General features: G+C 42.2%; 1 protein-coding gene across 1 annotated transcript in view; it reads left to right on the forward strand.

Moving 5' to 3' along the window:
- The first annotated feature begins 6403 nt into the window (after nt 1-6403).
- Nucleotides 6404-8271, forward strand: part of Smc6 (structural maintenance of chromosomes 6) — a 101514-nt gene continuing 99646 nt past the window's right edge. Inside the window, exons 1-2 of the mRNA XM_013013637.1 lie at nt 6404-6496; nt 6579-6626. The gene's annotated coding sequence lies outside the window, so the exon portion shown is untranslated. The remainder of the gene's footprint in view (nt 6497-6578; nt 6627-8271) is intronic.

Genomic DNA, 8271 nt, shown 5'->3' on the forward strand with positions numbered 1-8271 from the left:
GTGCCTTGGTCATTTACCTCCTAGTTTCCCCTCAGCACATGGCATTGTAGAATTTCAAGAAGGATAATATACAGTAATACAGTAAGATGTTCTGAGAGAACATAAGCTGGGCACTGGGGCTCACATCTGTAATCCTAGCTACTCAGAAGGCTGAGATCTGAGGATCACGGTTCAAAGCCAGCTGGGGCAGGAAAGTCCATGAGACTCTTATCTCCAAAAAAAAAAAAAATACCACTCAAAAACTGGAAGTGGCACTGTGGCTCAAGGGGTAGAGCACTTGCCTTGAGCTGAAGAGCACAGGGACAGCGCCAAGCCCAGAGTTCAAGCCCCACGACCAACCAAAAAAAAAAAAAAGAAAGAGAAAACATATTCACAGTTATTAAAGTATATTATTAGCTTATTATTTTGCTTACATTATTGTTGTTAATATCTTACTGGGGCCTAATTTGTATATTAAATTTTATCATATGTATAGATAGAGAAAATAACATATAGAGAGTATATATACACATATATGTACATATATACCTCATACATACATATATATAGCCATGTATTTATCTAATTATGCATCTATGCATGTAAGTATATGTTTGTATGTGTGTATCTATCTATCTATCGTATCTTTGTATCTATGTATCCATGGTTTGGTGCCATCTAAGGTTTTAAGCCTCCACTGGGTATTGGAATAAATCCACTGATGACAGGGAGACTGTTAGAGCATGTTTATATTTTGTTTGTTTCCTAAAGTAGATGGTTGGATAAGACAGGCACTCATATCAGTATTTTCTGCACTGGATAATATGGGGCCTAGTTCTTGTAGTCCTAAGGGGTGTGTGTGTGTGTGTGTGTGTGTGTGTGTGTGTGTGTGTGTGTGTGTGTGTGTGTGTGTACCCTTCCTTGCTCATATTTCTTATTATCCCATTGAGGGAAATAATAATTATAATTATAAATTATTTCTAGTGCTAAGGGCTTTATACAGTTTACTCCATTAACTTCTTATAAAATGTTATTTTTATTCCTATTTAAATTAGGAAAAACATGTGAAGTTGAAGAGAAGCTGAAGAGTTGCCCCAAGTGATCAGATGAAGAAGTGGTGGAGCATGGTTTGGACTCAGGCTGGCTTGAGCCCAGGGGCTCCAGACGGCAGGAGGCATGAGGTCCAGGGGGAGGAGAGAGGTGGGCGAGAAGCACTGATGTAAGCACTGCAGTGTAATGTCTGTGTCTCCCACCCCCCTAATATTTTCCCTGGCCTTGGGGCACACAATAATCTGTCTCAAGCAGAAGGTAGGAGTGATAGGCATTTTTCGATAAATGAAAATTTTAGAAAGCATATCGTGTGTGTGTGTGTGTGTGTGTGTGTGTGTGTGTGTGTGTACTGGTCATGGGACTAGACTTTGCCCTCCTGCTTGGCTTTTTCACTCATGGCTGACCGGCACTCTATCACTTGAACCATACTTCCACTTGCAGCTTTTTGTGGGATAATGAGCGATAAGGGTCTCATAAGCTTTTCTGCTCAGGCTCGCTTCAAACCACGGTCCTCAGATCTCAAACTCCTGGGTAGCTGGGATTACAGGCCCAGCTGGAAAATCTTATTCTTTTTTAAATTGAACACATTTACATGTTCATATGCACAACAGTAACAACACTTTTGATATCTTGCCTGCTAAGAACTAAAAACAATTGATATAATCATGTGACCTTTGATCTATAGGTAGGTTTTGTCTTCATCTCACAAGGGAGGAAGCAAAGCTCAAATGGTAAAAGAGTCCTACAAGGTTGCTCTGTGGGTCTCACAGCCACAACAGCAGACACACCCAGAGCCATTGGTAGTAAAGCTACCAGTTTTGTTCTCACTTCCTCGCTGGAGACATCTACACTCCTGACTTGGTGTGTCTTGATTGCGATTGCTATTCTGGAGATGGGAGTTTCTACCCTGAGCACTGAACGTTCTACCCAACCACTGGCCAGATCATATCTGGCTTTTGGCCAGCAGTGTTTTTTTTTTTTTAACACCTAGCGAACAGATGTGTGTGTGTGTGTGTGTGTGTGTGTGTAATAAACAAGTAAGTGCAATGCAATGTCTCCCTTGTGTCCTTGAGCTGGGAAAGTGAAATTAGGGCAGAGATGTGCACCGGCACTGGCCTAGAGCCTGGGTGTGGTCAAGCTTCCGGGAGACTGAGCTGAGCCAGTGTGAGGTCTGTGAAGCCTGACTCGCAAGTCATTCACTTATACTTACTACAAGTGAAGGAAATAATAAAGTGTTTGGCTCTTCCTGCTTGAGTTTACTGGTCATTGTAAAGCCTAATACCTTGGAGAGCAATGTGAATAGAGGCTTTCCACAGGCAATCAAGACGAAGTCTCAGAAGAGGAGAGAAATAGTTAGATTTGCTTCATAGGAAATGTGAGATGTAGAAAAGACGTACTCTAAACTGTCACCATCCTTCTACATTGAAAGAAAACTTCTGTAGACTTCTGTAGAAGCTTTCCTGATTGGAAGTTAAGCTCACTCCTGCCCAAGTCCTGGGGATGAGCATCCACCTCCCTCCTGGAAGATCAAGAGGCTTCCTTTCTCAAGCATGCCGACAGTCCGAGCTCCACAGTGTATCTCCTTAGTTCACTCCAGAGTCAAGTGCCGCGTGCACTCTCTTTGCACAGTGAATATAGGCAAAAGCCAAAGCCGAGTGACTTTGTAAAACAAAACAAAACAAGTCCATTCCCAGGTAGCCAGGCCCCTGCAGGATCCCTGGTACCTAAATAAAAGCCTCTGTCACTTTGGAAAATATCATTAAGTACATTCATTTGGGACAAAAAAGAAACAAACCCAGTTACCCTATGTGCACAAAATGGGCACAAAAAGGGCTAAGCAGAAAAAGGAGCTCAGAGGAGATAGGAAGGCAAGGTGTGTGGGTGGGTGTGGTGGAGAAACATCGCAGCAGAGGAAGGACTCATAAAGAGAGGAAGCAGAAGCTAATTTTCCCCAGAGAGCAGGAAAGCAGGATGTTTTGGTTATTTTTTATTGCAAGTTGAATGCGGTTTGGTTCGAAACTTTCCGAATGTTAACAAGTAGCCTCAAATCATGGAGTTCTTTCCACCCGCTGGCCACAGACAGCAGCTTCTAGTGCTCCACCAATGCTTCCTCAGCAACTGGCTACCAAGATTTAACAGAAACTTACGTGTTACATTTACACCTAGTCCTCCTTTCAAGTCAGATTCTTTATTACCACGGGTATTTTGGGGTGGCATTTTAATACCCATGTCAAAAAGTTGAAAGCAATTTACAGGGATGTTGTTCTCAAGGAGCCCCTTTTCTGTTTTTTACCAGCCGGAAGAATAAAAAAAAGTGCAGAACCAATCACTTCTTCATTTTTCTCCAATAGTGCCCAAACACCTGTCATTAGAATTAATACCAACAATGTTTTGTGAAGGATATAGGCTTGACAAAGAACTTTTTTGCATGATGCCTGGCCTCTGTGCCCATGTTCAATTCAGATTTCTATATTACCAAGTAAACCAACACCTACAAAAAAAATACAAGGCAAAGAACATATTTGAAGACATATTTCTCAAGCCATTGAGATGATGTATTTAAATATGATAGACAAAAGCAAACTACTATGATGAACTTATACAGGTAAGAAGAATACTGCTTTGCCATTGGGGAAATACACAAGGCCATGAAGAAATAGCTCACAGAAGAAATACAAGGAACTAAGGAACATGGAAGAAAATGTCTCCTTTACTAGCAATCAAAGACATGTAAATAGATACAAGGCCAGACATTTTCACCTCCCACATGAGCAGTTGGCAAGAGGGTGAGGAAGAGGTTCTTCCCAACATGCTACTTGTGGGAGACCCCACTGGCTCAATTTTGAAAGACATCTTCCAGTCCCTAAAATGCATGTTGGACTTGAAAGTACTTTTTATACCAGGACTTGATTTTACTGAACTAAGCAAACTGGCAGCTGGTTACTTTATGAACAAGAACACTCTCCATCATTATGATAGTAAAATATTTGAATCAGATATCTACCAAAAAAGGGAGGGTCTACAACAGTTTTGTTCTCTTCACATGATAGAACATTATATAGTTGACAAAATGAATCATAGTTATAAAGAACATTTGTTCCAGGAGATATGATAACTAGAACATAAGAAGAGCATTTAGAATTAAAGAATTGTTTCCTCCATAGAACAATAACACGCAGGAACTGAGAGGAAGCTTTTCTTATTTCTTGTTGAGGAATAATGGGTTGATCTAGGGCGTAACTCTGGAGCCAGCCTTTCCAGGTTGAAATGTCGACAACTCCATGCACTATACTATCCAAAGCAGGAAACTTCATCTCTTTATATCTCACTTTTTCTATTTGTAATATGTGGATAATAACAGTTTCTATGTCATAAGGCCATGTGAAAATTGATACAGATAAGGACATTTCCTATTAATGAGTCTCAGAAAAAAGGATAATAAACACTCAATTGTTAAGAAATGCTACTATTGGGGCTGGGAAGGTGGCTCAGTGGTAGAGTGCTTGCCTCGCATGCATGAAGCCCTGGGTTCGATTCCTCAGCACCAGATAAGCAAAACAAAAAAGCTGGAAGTGGTGCTGTGGCTCAAGTGGTAGAGCACTAGCCTTGAGCTGAAGAATTGAGGGCCAGCGCCCAGGCCCAGAGTTCAGGCCCCACGACTGGACCCCAAAAAAAAAAAGAAGAAGAAGAAGAAATGCTACTATTACTTCGTTTATCAGTATTTTCTTACTTAAAAATATATTACTTTAAAAGTTAGCTTACCAATGACTTGACAAAACCTTCCTGAGTAAGTCTACATATAAATGAAAAATTCTTAGCCAGACATAATGGCTCATGTCTGTACATCTCTGCTCAGAAGGAAGAGATGAACAGGGTTGCTATTTAAGGCCAGTACCGGGGAAAACTCGTGTGACCTTGTCTCAACAAACAAGCTAGATAGTAGTTGTGCATAAGTGTAATTCAACATTACTCAGGAGGCATAGCTGGGGAGGATCATGATCTAATGCTGGCCCTGGACAAAAAGATGAGGACTTCTCTGAAAAACAGCTAAAGCAAAAATATACTGGAGGTGTGGCTCAGGTGGTAGAGTACCTCTGAGTTCAGATCTCAGTATGAACAGAAAGGAGGAGAGAATAAGAGAAAAGGAGAGGAGAGGAGAGGGGAGGAGAGGGGAGGAGAGGGGGAGAATGAGGGGAGGGGGAGGGGCAGAGGAGAAGAGGAGAGAAAGCCAGGCACCTATGGCTCACGCCTGTCATCCCAGCTACTCAGGAGGCTGAGATCTGAGGATCAAGGTTCAAAGCCTGCCCAGGCAGGAAAGGCTATGAGACTCTTATCTCCAATAAACCACTCAGAAAAGCAGAAGTCGGCTGGGAAGTTGGCTCAGTGGTAGAGTGCTTGCCTCGCATGCATGAAGCCCTGGGTTCGATTCCTCAGCACCACATAGCAGAAAAAAAAAAAAAAGAAAAGCAGAAGTCGTGCTGTGGCTCAAGTGGTAGAGTGCTTAGCCTTGAGCTGAAGAGCTGAGGGAGAGTGCCCAGGCCCAGAGTTCAAGCCCCACAAACGACAAAAAAAAAGAAAAGAAGAAGAGAAGAAGATTTACCTCTTTGACTTACCATATTATTGAAACTTTCTTTGTCATTTAAGATTGCACACAGTTGGGTCTTTGCTGCTTTCCAAATCTATGTGTCCCTCCCTCTCCCTCATCCCTAGACCCATTCTCTCCCTGTTTTCAGAATGGCTCTGCATTCTTTTTCTAGCCTTCATTTGGATTGTGTCCTTAACCCAGAATACACACTCTCTCTCTCCCTCCCCCTCTCCCTCTCCCCCCTCCACTCTGTGTCTGATCTCTTGGCTTCTACTTCTCCATCTAAGCTAGGATATCATGCCCAGACTCCCTTTCTGCCTCCTTCAGCCCTCAACAAACAAGTATTTGGACCAGCTAGCTCAGAACTTTGCTGTAGTATCCTATATTTTTTCGGTAATTTTCTTTCCATTGGTTGTACTTGAGAAGGCGTACCTTCATAATTGTAAATACAAAAGCACTGCCTTATAGCTAACTATATAAGAGATTTTCACGTGCATCACATCTTTGGCAAGTCATCACAACTTCACAGGGTGTGTAATGTCTCTATTGAGTGAAGAAAACCAAGGTCAGAGAGGTTTACATGCTTTCTTGTGATAAAACTACCATTAAGTAGCAGAATCAAGACTATCACCGGGGAAAGGACTAGGGAATCCCCTCCAGGAACATTTGAAACGTAAGAGTGTCATGAATGGTTCTCTTTGTAGTTCAGACCAGAGGGAGGGGCAAGACACTTTCAAGAACAGCTGCATGGTGGGCTGGGACTGTGTGTCCGCCACACACTCAAATGGCACCTGCTGTTGTCTTTAGGAGCCAGACAGCTGTTGCCAGGGGTGGCTTCAAACCGAACAAAGGAAACGGAATCCTGTGATAATGACTGTGCCCGTATGTATGTGCACGATGTTCTTAGTTCTCAGAGTTCAAAGTGTTCTAAAGATATAATCTAATTATTCCCCCCCCCCCCCAGGAAGGCCAGGCTTGCTGAGCACAAGTGAGAAAGCCAGGCAGAGAGAAGGTAAGTGTTTTTTAAAGTAGCCTTTGTGGAACATTCTTAAGAAGGATATGGAGCGTCTTGGGGGGCTGCCCAAGCCTTTCAATTCTTGTGCTGTCATTTGAAATAGACACTGCAGAAGTCCCTTCTTGGCAAAGCTGGGAGCCCTAGGTGGGGTCTGCACTGAAAGGTGAACAATGGGACCAGAGATGACTCCTCTGACACACCAGCTATTCCTTCTTATTGGATGGCTTTTAACTTTTATCTTCTTAGGTCCTGATAGTGCCTGCTGAGAAGTCCCCAGGGTATTTCTTTTCTTTCTGTAAAATAAGAATGCCATTTTACCTCCCATGTTTCTCTTATTCCACTCTTGATTTTCCTTTTCTTAGTGTCCGTGGAAGACATGTAGCCTAACGTAAGACTTTCCTGCTCTGTCCCCTTACTAGGCTACCAGTTGGGGAAAAAAGGGGAGTTCACTTCTCATTACTTTCATTGTCTTCCTCTTGGCCTATATGTGATAGATATGTATGCAACACCCATTTGTTAGAACTATGGCTTTGACTCTGGGCTTTGACTCATGCTTGCTGGGCAGGCATTCTACAGCTGAGCTATGTCCATAACCTTTTTTGTCCTGGTTATTTTTAAGGGAGGAAATTTGGAAAATAATGATCCCTCGCTGCCCAGATGTGTGCTTCAATGGTGACCCACCTATTTTAGGCTTGGCACCCTAATTGAGCTGTCAGACACATGCAACCAAGCCTAGCATCTTTCCATTAAATGGTGCCTCTCACACTTTTCTCTGGGCTGCCTCTAACTCCATTGCTTCCATTCTCACCCTTCCATGTGGCCAGGATTAAAGGCCTGAGCCACAGTGTTTGATTTCTTTTAAACTCACATTTCTGCTTTAAATGATCCTCTGTATGGTGAGCTTCATTTGTGAATAGTGAGGAACTTTTATGAGTTCTTTCTGTGCATTTTGAGTAGTACTTTATGGCATGGAGTAACACACAACCTGCAAAGGAGGGACTATCCTACTCATGTTTCAAAGCTGAAGAATTTATGGCTTAAAGAGATAAAGTAACTTGCTTCAAGTCATAAGCTAGTGGTCCAAGAACATAACTGTTTGCTACAGTATTTTCCATAAGAGACCAAAATTCTTTTTAAGAAGTATACAAGATATACTAGTTATTGCAAATAAGGAAAACCATAGGACCTATGTTTCTTTGGGCCTGGCTTACTTCACTTACTATAATTTTTTCCAAGTCTTTCCATTTCCTAACAAATGGGGGCAATGTCATTCTTTTTGATGGAGGCATAGAATGCCATTACTGAGGGGCATCTGGGTTGGTTCCATATCTTAGCTATGGTAAATAATGCAGCAATAAACATAGTTGTGCTGGTAGCTTTAGTATGGTCTTGTTTGTGATCATTCAAGTAAATGCCCCAAAAGCGGGATTTCTGGGTCATAGGGGAGCTCTATGTAGAGTCTGAGAAACCTCCATACTGCTTTCCAAAGTGGTTGAACAAGTTTATAATCCCACCAACAATGCAGTAAGGTTCCCTTCTGTTCACATCCCCTCCAGCATCTGTTGTTATTAGAGTTCTTGATTATAGCCATTCTAACTGGGGTGAGGTGGTATCTCAGTGTTGTTTTGATTTGCATTTCTTT

This window comes from Dipodomys ordii, unplaced genomic scaffold, assembly GCF_000151885.1.
Source record: "Dipodomys ordii isolate 6190 unplaced genomic scaffold, Dord_2.0 Scaffold20, whole genome shotgun sequence".
NCBI classification, from domain to species: Eukaryota; Metazoa; Chordata; class Mammalia; order Rodentia; family Heteromyidae; genus Dipodomys; species Dipodomys ordii.